Source organism: Leopardus geoffroyi, chromosome B4 (assembly GCF_018350155.1).
Source record: "Leopardus geoffroyi isolate Oge1 chromosome B4, O.geoffroyi_Oge1_pat1.0, whole genome shotgun sequence".
NCBI classification, from domain to species: Eukaryota; Metazoa; Chordata; class Mammalia; order Carnivora; family Felidae; genus Leopardus; species Leopardus geoffroyi.
In genome coordinates, this window is record NC_059341.1 from 35,462,279 (window position 1) to 35,477,427 (window position 15,149).

The following is a 15,149-nucleotide window of genomic DNA, read 5'->3' on the forward strand; positions in this document are numbered from 1 at the left end:
TTCTGTGGCCCAGGCCTATGGCTGAGATCCATTTTTGAGCAAATTTACGTAAGAAAAGGAGAACAGTGTGACAGAAAGGGCACAGGGATGTGGACGCAGACAGACTCAGGCTCATTTTTAGCTCTGCAACTTTGGATTTCAGCTTTACACAGGTTAAAAAATGGCTAAGGGATTAAAAAGAATCCTGGTATTATCATCCTGGTGATACTCAATAATAGAAAACTGTTTCTATTAACTTATTGCTGGTGTTTAGGCTTTCTTAAGTTTTCATCACAATTATTCACAAATTTATTGACCTAGAATAAAACCCAATAAAATTTTTGAGTTGTCTGTTGAAAATGATTGAGGCCACTTCTCATAATTGTGTACTGATAAGGAGCAATTTCCCAGGTATAGTTAGGTGGGAAAAAAAGCAATGCAGGACAGAATGTATAAGTGTTCACATCAGGGGCGAATGAGAAAACAATATACGTGTATATGTTCTCTGATGTGTAGGTCTCCTACCAGGACAGGCCCTAGAGGTGAGGAGCAAAGAAGAAGAGAGACTTTTCACAGTATACCCTTTCATGTATTCTTTATTTTGTACTATGTGAATCTGCTATTTTTTAAAAAATACATAGAATAATTTACTTACAAGAAGTTTGGGGAAAAAATAAAGCTGTGCAAGGAGCTGAAAACTTTGGATGAGCTAGTGGGAGTACATGAGTGGCGATGTGCTTCATAGCTCAATGGAGAGACAGTTGCCAAGGACCCTGTGTCCTGAGAACAGTCTGGGGCCATGGGGAGGGGTCTCCAAGCATCCTGATTCCATCACTTATTACAGAGCCTTGCAGTGCCAACCTCAAGATAAGCCATACAAAACAACTAAGAGCCACCTCCCTGGAGATGACACTGGTGAAAGTTCGTAACTCTCTGGTTCACATAGCACCTTCTATCCAAGGAGTGCAAAGTGCTCATGCACATTCACGAGGCCCCAAGGCCACCCTTAGGAGAAGGGAGCAGCTCTCCACAGCTGTGAGGACTGCGACCCTGAGGGGCATGGAGGGTAAGCCCCTCCAAGTGGCCCAAGCCTCCCAACTGAAGTCTCTCACTTCCAGTCACCCCAAGGCAGTTGTTCCACCTCTCCATGCCTCAGTTTCCTTCTTTGCAATCTGAGAATATGAACAGTACTTATTTCACAAGATTGGTGTGTGGAGTAAATAATGCCCAGACACAGTAATAACTAATATTGATTGAACCATTATTTTATGCCAGACACTGCTTTAAGCAATTTGACCCATATTTACCTGATTACTCTCCTTAATTTATGAGTGGGGGAACTGAGGCACAGAGAGGTTCTGGAAGCCACATACATGATAGGACTGGTGAGGGGAACCCAGAACACTTCACATGCATCACTGCTCAGCAGGCTAACATGGAGGACTGTCAAGGTTTCAGATGGGCGCAGCCTAGAGATGGAAAAACTGAGGCACGAAGAGGCTGCTGGCTCTGCTGCTCTCCCTCACATATGATTGCAAGGCCATAGATGGCAACCTCTATCAACAGATGTCAGGGAAACCAAGACAACACTGTATGGTGGCATTACTGCTTCTCAGTCTGAGGGCAGGGGGATGCGGGCTATCACTCACAGATGTAAGCCCTAGGTTCCCTCTGAGACCTGCAACCACCTCCCACCTCTTCAGGACCCAGGACTCAGAGCCTTGCTGACCAAGTGCAGAGAAGGTGCCAGAAAACCTGCATAAAAATCCCGAGGTGCCTGGAACATGAGAAAACTGGTTATTGTTCAAAAGCTCATGGCTGCCAGTGAAACATGTCGAGAGGGGGTGGCCCAGGCAGGGGAGGGGCAGTGTGTGAAGCCGGCAGGCCCATCTGTAAACACAGAATACGTTAGGAATGTGTAAGCAAAACCAGAAATCCCTCGGCAGCTGCCTCCATTCCTCTCCTTCACGGACAGGGCCTGGGAGGCCTTCGGAAGAGAAGGGAGTCTAGCGTTTAGCCTCCGATGGCCAGAAAGATAGCTCCACAGACTGTCTGTCACGGAGCACTGGGTAAAACAGACACACAGAGAGCTTCACTCATTAACATTGGCGTTGCCATGACAATAAGCTGTTGCCAGGTAGCAGCGAACTAGGAGAAGAGTGAGAATTAGCAAAGCCTAAAAATAAAGCCGTTATGTTTCTTCCCCCGTCTAGATGTCCATGTGTAACAGGCAATAATCTCGCCTCCGCCGCAGCCCAGCCCTTCTCCCCAGCCAGCCCCCACTGCTGCTCCCAGCCCAGCACCAAGGGCAAGGAGCTCCCCTCTGAGGCGGCAGGAGGGGGCCTCCTAAAAACAGGTGAGGGCTAAAACCTGAAGGCTGGCTAACAAGCGGCACCGGAGATAGAGCAGCAGTGCAAAAGCCAGGAGGCATTTTCCCCACTTAGGTGGTCAGCCTTGACTCCAGACTGAAGCTGGGCCCACTCCAGGCTGTCAGATACTTATCCCACTCCTTGGCTCAGAAGGAACAGGAAGAGGCAGGTGCCCTGTCCTAACTGACCACTTTCCTCTTGGAAACTACTTAGCCAAGCCTCAGACCCAGAGGTGACTGTGGAAGTCAGGAGCCTGGGCTGGGCAGCATGAGTGGTTCACAGTTTCCTTTAGAACTGTGATACCACCAGAAGAGCCATCATGATACTAATTCCAAAAGGTAAAAGAGCATAATGATAAAAATCATTGAGCAATTTATAAACATCCCCAAGGGACAGGCAGTGAAATTATTCAGGGTATTCCGGGCTGACTCTGATATCAGAAGAGAAAATGCACATGTCCAGTGGTTATCTGTTTCCTTTGTTCATTTCTCCCATCAGACCCTAAGCTGCACAAAGGCAGAAATCACATCTAACCACTCACCCTCATAACCTTAGCACCTGCGGTTGTCCCAGACCCACAGCCAGCACACAACAGACACACCAGGGGAAAGAGTGAGCTGGGAAGGAGCTGGGTGCTGCCTCAAACACACGGCAGAGACAGCATTCTGGGTAAACGGCGAAGATATCAACAGTAATAATACTTGACCTAGATAAAATACCTCTCTTTCTACAATTCTAAGCTCTGTATTTTAAGAGCTAAGTACTACTCTCTATCCAGGTCTCTATTCTCAAAAAATTGATTTATCACATAGACAGGTGTGTCATGCTTTAAGCAGATCAGATAAATTAAAACCCAAAATTTTGTTGGCAATAATTTCCTTTATAAGTCATTATAATAAGGTTTCCTCAAATGTAGACCCATCTAATTTCTTTACAGTATGATTTATTTAATTCAGATAGTATGTGCTAATTTGAATCTCTACTTTGAGTGAAGCCAGCAGCAATAGTGGAATTCGTGGTTTCTTTCCTTCCAACAGATTCACCCTTGACTCACCACACTCTCCCTCTACCATGGTTAATATGCACTCAGCAAATGCAAACAGCAGCTAATTTTAATATTAGTGCAAGAAGTGCGTACTTAAGAAACTAAAATCATTATTTCTTTCGCCATAAAAATATATAACCCAGAACAGAACATAAACATTATTTCTTGGTTCTTTGACTGTTCTGGAGTATCTAGCCATTAATCCAAATGCCAGTTCTTGCCTCTGGTCCCCCAAGCTTGTGCAAATAACGTAAACAGAGAGAATGACAAGGAAAAGTAGGAGCAGAACAACTGGGGATTTGAGAGCAAGCCCCATTGATCATCCCACTCCCCATCCCAACCTCCCAGCAAGGCCAGAGCTGTATGACTTAATTTATGCTCTTGAGAGAATGAGAATCAGCAGGTAGGGTCCTACTGAATAAGTTATAGAGATGCACATGACTGCTGTATTTCAACAAGACTCCACAGCGGTTCATATTCTTACAAAAAGACAGCAACAGTAGCCATCAAATCTGCTTTTAGCATTGTTTCTAGACAAGCTAAAGTTCATGGACACATTCCTTCTCTTCCAAAGTCAGACACCCCAGACTTTTACTAGAGGGGCCGTGTATTCACAATGCCTGATACGATATAGGCACAACCAGGCACAACCCAGACGAGTCCAACAATGCTACTGGAGCATGATTTCTACAAGTGTAAGGAAGTGGGATAGCAGTCTATTAACTGCAGAATCCCAAGTGATATGTGTCTCTGACATCACAGCCTGGAGAGGGCTCCTTATTCATCAAGATCTGCCTGATTTATTGTTCCCAGAGCTGAAGCTGAGGGCCCCTGCATGCCAATGTCCACCTGGACCCCTGGGTTTTCAGCAGGGCCTTCACTTGACCACAAAACAAATGGAAAAGTCAGTCCTGACACTAACTGGAAAATAGGGTTCTTTTGAAAGCTTTATGTTCCTTTCTGCTAAAAGGGACCCAAGAGACAGCTCTTACCATCACTACACAACCATCTTGATACATAAAATCCCAGCTTGTCCTCATTACCCATCCACATCCTTTCCTCCTTCTCTATGGCACAAAATACCCAGTTATAGCCACAGATTCCAATGGAGAGGAGTTACTGAAGAGATGGCGGTGACACAGCAGCCGGCTTCACTGCACCCTGAGTACAGCCTGTGGCATTGCGCTGGGCACCTCATAGGTGACCAAGAAATAGACGTCGAATCACTGAATCAACGAATAAAAAAATTAACCTAATGCTCTTTCCCCTAATACACTTGCATTACTGGCATGCTTCCCAGTTTAGAAACTTGGGCCCAGTTCTCTGAGCCACCACAAGCCTAACGGGGATCACACTTGCCTGTTACTGCCTTTGAGGTCATTTGCACTAGAGCCAAATGTCATTGCCAGCCCTGCAAGAACTGGGTTGAAATCCACCTCTAACCTTGAATCAACTAGATCTCGATCATTACCCTGGACTTCAGAATCGAGGCACTCCCACCAATCCTGGGCTTCCTCACGGGAAAGGGAAACAACACAAGCTACCTGAAGCCCTCAAGGGTAGACAGCAGAAATCCTAAAGCTGTCATTATGAGCAATACCATCACCATTTCACTTGGTACACTCTTGCGAATGTCCCTACTTCGTCCTACCCCACCCCCAACTCCCGTCTTTGCAAAGACTTCATATTTTGCACCATGGTCCTGGTGAAATGAATCTCGAATGATGACCCTAATGAAGCTGTTGAAACCTAGGGAGACCCCAACTCTGCACTAGCCGCTCCCCCCAGATGTTCGGTTGCAAAAGCAGTTGGATAAAAATAAAATCACACCAAGTTGAAGATTAGATTCCTCTCCCTGCCCTTCCTTCCTTCCTGCAACAGATAAACTTGTTTTCTTACTGTGCATTTACCATTTTTAGAAACGGGTTGAAAGTAAAATGCGAGCCTCTCCTGGAGGAAATGGTAGGATATCAGTCAGTCCCCCCCCCACCCCTCTCTACACACACTCTCTCTCTCTCTTTCTCTCTCTCTCTCTCTCTCCTCTCTCTTCTCCCTCTGTCTCCTCTCTGGCATGTGTTACTAAATTTTATACAGCTTGACTTGCTGCATCTCTGATATGAGCTGCTTATATACAACATAACCAGACACATATTTTTAAGAGTACGCAGCACTTAAAATAACTGGATTTTAAGCCTTCTGATTTTAGGTGAGAATTTGGTTGGAGGACTGGATGCGTCTTGGCTCTTGAGAAAGCAAGCAATTAGTGTTTTAAAGAAATGTATGAGTAACCTTTCAGGAAGCCACTGCCTGAAATGTAAGAAAAATCTGACTTGCTCTTTGCCCCACCAGACCCCCCCCCCCCACCCCCTTGGAAAGTACAAATATCCTTCCCTGGATGGTTTCCAGAGATGAATTTTCTGAAGCTCAAGACAGTTATTTTAAACTTCGGCTCCTTAAACTGTATTTCTAAAATATAATTAGGAATTCTTTATTCTTGGCCAAACAATTGCTAATAGAACACTGTGTGTATGGTGGTACAAGCCAGTTAAGAATCTTATGAAACACTGCCCAAAATACAGAGAGGCACAGACACACGTCTCTCTGTCTCTGTCTCACTCTCTGTGTCTCTTTCTCTTGAATACAAGTATGCACACAGATGGAACACCATTTGTCTTCCCAGAGCCATCAAATATCAGGCACATGATGACTCCTCCCAGAGAATTCCTTATTATTACAACCATCGACAGACCACTTCCAACTGTCTTGTTTGTTTGTTCATGAGGACTGTGGTATTTGTTTTTTTTTTTTAAACAATATTGATATATAAAGTGGATGCTTACAAAATTTTTAAAGGTGTTTGATTATTGTTTTTATGAAAACAGTTCTAACAATAAACACATCACCCCAAACCAAGACTTTAGTGAGGTATAGTATGATTCGTTGCTTCTTACTGGAAGGCATGAGGGCCAGTGAGTAATATTTAAAAATCACCCACCTGTCAGAATGAACACCACCAGCCAGGAGAGGTGGCCCGGGGCTCTGGAGCCCTCTGCCCTGCTAGACATAGATCTTCTATTTACTGGGTGCAGGGGATGTCCAGGGATCTGAGGAAGGGGCCAGGGGGTGGGTGCCCTTGGATTAGAGTTAACTCAAACACTCAGAGTAGTTAGAAAAGGAACGATGTTTCTCCATTATTTCTATTGGTGTGGGCGGGGGGGCAGGTACTCAGGCCCTAAGTTAGATCCTCAGGTTAAACCAGGTGGAACCTCAAACCAAACCAAACCAAACCAAAAACAAGGCATTTGTTACAGGGTAAACACGTTGTTCTGGGGTGGGGTGAGAAGAAGTTAGATAACCTGACTTCATTGGTTTACTCACCCCAGGGGTTCTAATTTGGTCTAATCTTCAGCTACTAGGTATGATAAGTACAAACTGATCATTACATATTAAGACACTTTCATATTGGTCGGTAAATGGCCATTTCCCTGAGTTTCCCAAATTCCCTGTACCACCCAGGCCCCCTTCCTCAGGTCCCCTGGATCCTCCCTTGAACCCACTAAATAGAGGGTTTATGCCAGGCAGGACAGAAGGCTCCAGAACCCTACACCAGCTCTCCTGGCCTGTGGTATCCATTCTGATGAGTGCTGCAGGACCAGTTGTTAATAACATGTGCAGCCCTAGTCATGGTCTTCCCTTAAGACCATCTCAGCTAACATAGCTATCCTAGCCAAAGCCATCGTGACTTCTCAGGTGTATGTCATCTCCCCTCTTGTCACTATCCCTCTCTTTCAGCATGTTGTAACTTTTTCATTTGAATTATGTTGTGTGTTTTCAATGTACATGTCTTCTGATTACTCTTAGACATGAAGAGATTTGAGGCAGGTATAATACAATGTTTTATGTTTTCTGCCTTATCACTTCATACTTAACACAGTACTTGGTGCATTATAGGTATTTAAGGAATGTTCACTGGAAGAAACTTCTCAAGCCTGACATTCAAACAGCCATGGCTTATAAGTTGATTTCCATCCTAACCAGGCCTTGCCATTCTTAAAGTCCCTGCAGGTATAGTCCCCTCCATGAAACCTCTCTGGAATTTCCCCCCCACCCAAGTGATTCTGCTTTTTCTAATCTCTATGAAATCAACAGACCATAATGCATACCCCAACACCTAATTGAACTGTATGTCATCTTATGTTATGTTCCTTATAAGAAAGTTCAATTCTTGTTGTTTGTGTTATCACCCCAACTAAACTATACATTCTTTGAAGATAAGGACCACGTGGGAAAAAGCACATTTTGGTAATCTGTTTCTGAAAATCGTATGTTCAGTGGGAAATGCTAACCTATTTCCCATTATTTTAAATAGGAAAAATTATAATGTGTTGCATTACATCAACCCCAAACCAAAATATATTATAATGTATTTCCTAAAATGTAAGCAAAGTACAGCACATAACTATCATATAAACTATCACATTAGGATGTAAAGTGTTTAAAATAGCACTTCCTGATCTCTCAGTTGAATGTGCAGAAGCCTGTCACCTGGTTTCTCCCAGACCTTGAAAAGGACCCAAATGGATGACCTCCTTCTAGGAAGGTTGGCGGTCAGGAAAAGGGGAAGAGTGTGTTGCGGATGTATTATGGGTTGGAAAAGCAGTCTGGTCTACCTCACTATTTATTAAATTGGCTTTGCAAATCCTCCAACACATATATGTGACCAAGACTCCTCCCCTGAGAAGAGGATGAATGTTCCTTTAGTGTAGTCACATGGCCTTTCTTAGCCCCCAAAATATCCCCAAAGCACATCTCCTTTACTGACACTCTGTGGGCTCTGCAAATCACCTACAATTGTTTCTCATGCTCTACCAGTTGTATTAGAAACATAATTGGAGACTTTTTTTCAAAATGTACAGTGAGTTTGGGTGATATATTTCCTGTATAAATATCAACTGAAAAATCATTTTATTCAGAGCTGTGTATAAAATATGAAACAGGACTATTGAAAACTAAGGTATATTCTCCTAGGAATATGTTAACATGGGAGACATTCTGCAGGAGAAACCTGCATTTCTTCTGAATCTTTACCACCCTTAACACAATGATGAGTACATTGCATGTGAGCACTATATACCTAAGGACTGGTAAATGACTAAATAAATGGGACGAGATTAGGTTGGAGAGAAGGAGAAATCTTAAATCTTCCATGTTGACTCTTCAAAAGAGAAAAAGAACTAAGAATCAACACTCACTGGACACAAAGTGTGAGGCAGACATACATGTCATCTCTATATTCATGACAATGCAGAACGGGAGCTATCACTAGGCCCATTTTACAGATAAAAATACCAAGTTTCACACAGACTAGATAAACAACTTGGCTAAGAGCCACACAACTAGTCGGTGGTGAAATCTAGAATCAAATGCTGGCTTAACTCCAAAGTCTGAGCTCTTTCCACCATTGCATAGCACCTCCTCCCAGGTCAGAAGCAGACTCAACTCCCATGTTCTGCCATTCCCCCAACCCTTAGTGTCTTATTTGATTTTTGAAAACACTGCCCTGTGCTTCTGAAATCACCAATCTACATTATATAAGTTGTCAACTGGCCTTCTTCCCTCTGGATGTCATCCCAAGGTTTGGATTTTACATCTCATGGAGCTCCAGTGGAAGCACCAAATCTCAAGTAGACTACCAGGAAGCTCAGACTCGATTTACATGGAGCAGCCCCAGGTTTGCCCAACTCGCTCTCCTGCCTCCCTGAGTATCCCCAAATCAAGGTTAATCCCCAAAACAGACCATGTACACCAGACCCTCTGCCTCCCCTTATTCAAAAACATCAACCCAAGAGGAGTCTACCGTCACCATTTACTCATCTGACAACTATTTCTTACATGCCAGCAATGGGCTAAGAACTGGGGATATGACAATGGCGAGAAGATAAATAAGGTTCTCAACCTCACCCAGCTTATGATCTACTGGGGTGACCAACAATCATACAAATAAATGTAATTACAAATTGTTTTAAGTTCTACAAGAGACAAGAGCAAGATAAAAGGGCAATACAGGGCAAGATAAAAGGTTATAACAGGAAAGAGGATTTAGAATAGGAGCTTAGGGAAGACTTGTCAAATGAAGTGACATTTAATGAGACCTAAATAGAAGGATAAGAAAGAGAAAGTCAAATTAAGAGTGAGCACCTCTGGGTTGTCGGCTTCCTCCTTGTAAGCACCACGACCTGCCACCTCCCAAACCCCGCCTCCACAAGTCTATCTCCATGTCGGAACTGTGAGAACCCAGCCTCTCAGGGTGGTGGTGGGAGGGTACCTTGAACTTCTACATACAGAGGTTTCCCAGTTGAATTTGCAGAAGGCTGTCACCTGGTTTCACCCAGTCCTTTAAAGGGGCCCAAATGGATAACCTCCTACCAGGAAGACTGGTGCCCAGAAAAAGGGAAGGGATGAGAATGCAGATATGTCATGGGTTGGAAAACTACACTGGCTTTGCAAACCCTCCAGTACATGTGACCAACACTCCCTCCCCTGGGAAGGGATGAATGTTCTTTGGTGTGTGTGTGTGTGTGTGTGTGTGTAAGAAGTTTTAAATATGCATTCTGAGAGAAATGTAACTAACTCGTCTGGTTCTGATTCATTCATAAGTCACCAAATTTGTTTTGCAAATGCTGTCTGATGTCCAAGAAACTGCCAAGCATCCCTAACCCTGCATCCCGCTTTGAAGTGGTGGTTGTGCAGATGTCACATGCCCCCCTGGGCATTGAAGAACAGAGCCTGGGGCCCTGGGCCCTGAGATTTGGTAAGAAGAAGACCTGCTGTGAAGGTCTTCCAGTCACAATACCCCACGCTACCCCCTTTGGTTCTGTTTAGCAATCTCTTTGGTGTGAAAATGCATCCATAATGCATGAGTGAACGCCCCATGGGTGTGTGGAGAGAAGGGGGGGATGATAATCAATGTTTATTTCATTTGTTCGCTGACTGAAGCTATAATGTCAGCAGCCAGGTGAGCAGAAAGAAATGTCCTCCTTCTCTAGATTCAGAAAACTGCCCTAAAAACAGAGGAAGAGACAGGCTTAGATATATGACTAAGTCAGGCCCCAGAATTCTAACTTTCTAGTTGGTTCTGTGTTGAATGGACCTTCTCAACCAGGAGCATTATGTCCCCTTAGGAGGTGGTTCGAGGTGAGCAGAGGTCCTTCCAAGTGTCACCATACCTGGGTGGGGACTTAAGTGGGGGTGAAAGCCAAGGCTTCTAAACACCCTGCAGTGGGTGACACAGACCCTAACAAAGAATGGCCTCAGCACTGAGCAAGAGCTACCCTGAGGGGAAGAAGACAAGGCAGTAACCATGGCACTTGGTGGCAACAGGGGAGGACAGCTCAGAGACAGGACTGCAGACATAATATCCTACACCACCTTCTTGGTACTAGCCTGTTGCTTCTCTGACCTAATAGCCTAACTAGGTCTCTGACCTAATAGTTCAGAGGCATGTCACTTTAAGGGAAAGACTATGTATGTCTCACTTTAAACAATACTCAGTGTGGAAATCAAGTCATTTTCTAAATACTCCAGGGGAGATACTCCAGGTAAATACTTGACATACTCCTTTCATAGGATCCCCATGATGATTTTATCTGCATAGAAAAAAAAAAAACTTTGGTAGTACAAACAGCCACTTCCTAGGCTTCTATGATCAGGCACTTAAAAGCATCTGTTTATGGAGAAGAGAAGTCTGTCTTGGACTGTGAGACATGGGGGACTTTGTCAGACAGATGTCTTCATCTCTGGGACCCGGAGCATTCTAAGGACCTATGGCCCTTTATCCATGAGCCTCACCTCACCCACCTCACCCTCTGCTTACAGAAGACAACAGAGCTTGTACTTTACACACAAAACATTTTTAGATTAAATGAAGAGTCTAAGGATGGTGTTCAGCAGGACACTTTCCTCATGTGAAGCAAGGTCCCTTTCTCTTCTCTGCTGTAGCTCCTGAGATGGTTGTGCCTTCGAGGAGCAAGAAGGCAGACGAGGTACCAGTTTCATTCTGAAGGACCGGGAAGAGAAGTAACGGTCTCCTACCCCCAAAATAATTCTCATTCTGTTAATAAATGCTTGAAATGTCTTTAAATGATTCAAGAGCAGACTTAAAATATGAAGTATCTAATATTCATGCTGAGCTATAAATGACTGCTCTCTAGTTCTTCGGTTCTCACACAGGTTTTAACAGAGAGAAAAGCTTAAAAGTGCACAATAGCATTGATTACATGGACAGAAAGAGGCTGGAGCATCGTGAAAGTAGAAAAAAAAAAACCATGAAATGAGAGACAAGCCATCACAGGCATGCTCAGCTAAACCAGCTATGAGACACCCACCAGGCAAGTCCCTAGCAGCATGAGCCTCAGTGTCCCTATTTGTAAAATGAAAGATTGAGCTGCATGGTTTTTTTAAACATTTATTTTTGAAAGAGAGAAGAGAGAGACAGAGCGTGAGCAGGGGAGGGACAGAGATAGAAGGAGACACAGAATCTGAAGCAGGGTCCAGGCTCTGAGCTGTCAGCACAGAACCCAATGTGGGGTTCGAAAGCACAAGCCACAAGATCATGACCTGAGCTGAAGTCGGACACTTCACTGACTGAGCCACCCAGGTGCTTGTGAGTTGCATGTTCTTAGAGGGCTTCCAACTCTAAAATCCACATTGTCCAGTTCAGGCAAGAAGAAACAGAGGCCTGAGGTCAGCACTGAATAATTTCTCTAATCATTACAACTTAAAGAGAAAAAAAAACACATATTTTTGCACGTGACAAAAGACTAGAAAAACGTAAATGGTCAGTATCACTTTTCAGCAGCTGCCGCTAAGGTGCTCAGTCCTTCTGAGGAAGCTGAGGCCGTGCTGGGGTGGGTCCCCCACTTCACCCTGAGACTAGCACGCGCCCACACCATGGCCTCCATCTTGGAGCTCACCTGCATCTACTCAGTGCCCTCATTCTGCATGACAATGAGGTGACAGAAATGGAGGATAAGATCAATGTCCTCATGAAAGCAGCAGGTGTTAAGTGTTAAACCTTTGTGGCCAGGCCTGTCTGCAAAGGCTCTGGCCGATGTCAACATCAGGAGCCTTGTCTGCATGGTAGGGGCTGGTGGACCTGTCCCAGCAGCTGGCACGGCACCAGCAGAGGCCCTGACCGCTCTACCACTGCTGCCCCAGCTGAGAAGAAGGCAGAAGCAAAGAAAGAAGAATCTGAAGTTTGATGATGACATGGGCTTTGGTCTTTCTGACTAAACCTCTTTTGTAACATGTTCAATAAAAAGCTGAACTCTTAGGGGTACCTGGGTGGTTCAGTCGGTTAAGTGTCTGACTTCAGCTCAGGTCATGATTTCAGATTTTGTAAATTCAAGCCCCACATCGGGATCTGTGCTGACAGCTCAGAGCCTGGAGCCTGCTTCAGATTCTGTATCTCCCCCTCTCTCTGCTCCTCCCATGCTCATGCTCTGTCTCTCCCTGTCTTTCAATAATAAATAAGCATTAAAAAAATTTTGTTTAAAGGTGAACTCTTAAAATGAATAAACAAACAGGTGGTGGGTACCCTCTAAGTCCCTGCCAGGAAGACCAATGATGAAATCAGTATCACTGCCTGCCTAAAAGCTATCACTCCTGCTCACTGGCTGGCAAAGCCCAGATTCTGCTTGGTTGTGATACCACAATCCCAGTGTTGGAGGTAAGTCCTAATTCATCTAAACCAGTCAGGAAATCCCATTCTCCTTGCTAAAGGGACATTTGACCAATTCCTGGCCAGGAGAAATGGTGGAGTGTATTGGACACTTCTAGGGGAAGCGTCCTCATTCTTAAGACACACTCAGGGGGAAGATGCCTCCTGTGGCCTGGACATTGCTGCTTCTGCCTGGGATGTGTGAAATGGGTAGAGCCATCTTACGATTTCGGAGGAGGTCTCTGAGGACAGAGCTGCCACACCAAAGATGTCAGAGCACAAAGGATCAGGAGGATGCATGCCTCTAAGCCCCTCAGGAGACGATGGGCAGGATGGAGTGACAGAACAATGTGGAGCCACTTGTTGAAGGTCAAAAGGGACAAACTCACAAGCTTCAGGAGAAATGACTTTACGCAACTAATACCTAACTTACAAGAGCTTACATTTGCTTCAGGAAAAGTTTACAAAAGACTTTTGGATAATACACTATAATATATGATTGAAAACAATTAACAGAACATCAAAATGCATCCCTCACCTTGAAGACTAAGAATCACATGGAATAAATATGCTGCTCTGTATGTCACCTCTTGTTGGCCTTGTCAAAATGAATGCCCACCACAGCAACCCTGGACACAGGGCTTAGTAGGCAGGTCCTCCGTCCTCTTAATACCAGGATCCCTCATCTGACCTTCCCACCTCCCACCTCTGACTTCCTCCCCCTGGTGCAACCTGAGAGCTGCAGGGTAGAAAATGAGGAGTTTCTATCAAAGACACTGCAGAATTTACCTTTTCTACCAAACGTGATTCAATTGCTGTTTTTTAAAACTGAAGTCTTCACAGTTTGGTAATGGAGGAACTCAATGCCACTGTGAGACACTGAGAGTACCACTCCCCCACACGTGTGGGGCCTACAGTATACGGAGTTGTAGGGAATCATTACATGGTGAGTCATTCTTATGCCTGAGGAACACATCCACATAGCCTCTGAGGGGAGGCCTCTGGTTCAACAGATCAGGCGCTCTTCTGGCGGCATACCTCCTCAGAAGCCACTTCTCCAGGGGAGGCAGAGGTGGGGAGAGAGCCAGGTGGGGAGGAAAACAGGCAGGCAGATCCCCAGGTCCTGGCCCCTGCTGCCTTCAAAGATGCTTTCAGCAGAACGGCCAGATCTGAATATTTTGTCCTAAAGAACGCAGGCACAAACACAAGCACCTTCCTTCTTAAGTGTGTCCTTTACTCCTGTTTCAGCCGTGTGTGTGTGTGTGTGTGTGTGTGTGTGTGTGTGTGTACACACACACGCAGCCTTGAAAGGTAACTCCAGTCCTCTCCAAGCCCTGGCTGCCACTCCAATATCAAGGCCATCTCACCCTCAGGGGCAGGCAAACCACATAATGATAGAAGATCATTTCCATACAAGGGCCTTCCGGTAGTAAAAATTCATTTAGGAGGAAATAAATTTGAATTGAATTTACTAAACCCAGAAAATGTAAATCAGAGGAACCTTCCTAATGAAATTGCAGCTTGGTTTGAAAATGATCTAAAGTTGCATTTCAAGATACAGGTTTGTTTCTGCATGGAACTGATTCACTGGGTGGTTATTTACAGAAGCCCTGGTTCTATTAAAGGGTCCTCAAAAATGTCAGATTTTGAAATTAATAAAATTCATTTCAGTTTGGTGCTTCTGGTTCCAAATTTAATCATCCTCCAGTTTGGTCCTATTCAATCACTGATTTGAATGTAGGAAAATCTCACCTACCTGAATGTTTTTGGAGGAAGAGGGAGGAGGAAAGTCTTGTCTAAACTGATGAAAAAATCCAAATGGCTGATTTTTGAAGAAAATGGTTCTAATACTTGTAGTATTGAACATATAATAAGCTAAGATTTAAATGAACACTAATAAGTAAAATTGAGTTAGTCACTGAAAAATTACAATCCATAATAGGCTTTTATTACATAATAATGAATTACATTATATCACTGAGTCTTAATTTTTTAAATCAATGGGAAACACAGACTGTGTCAGAATTCCTGGGGTACA

The 15,149-nt window shown here is 44.3% G+C and overlaps 1 protein-coding gene and 1 pseudogene across 50 annotated transcripts in view; one reads left to right on the top strand and one right to left on the bottom strand.

The window, feature by feature from the left end:
* The window catches only part of CACNA1C (calcium voltage-gated channel subunit alpha1 C), a 757,779-nt gene that overhangs the window by 505,787 nt on the left and 236,843 nt on the right, over nt 1–15,149 (bottom strand). The window lies entirely within an intron of this gene.
* On the top strand, nt 11,956–12,724 carry LOC123591280 (annotated as a pseudogene).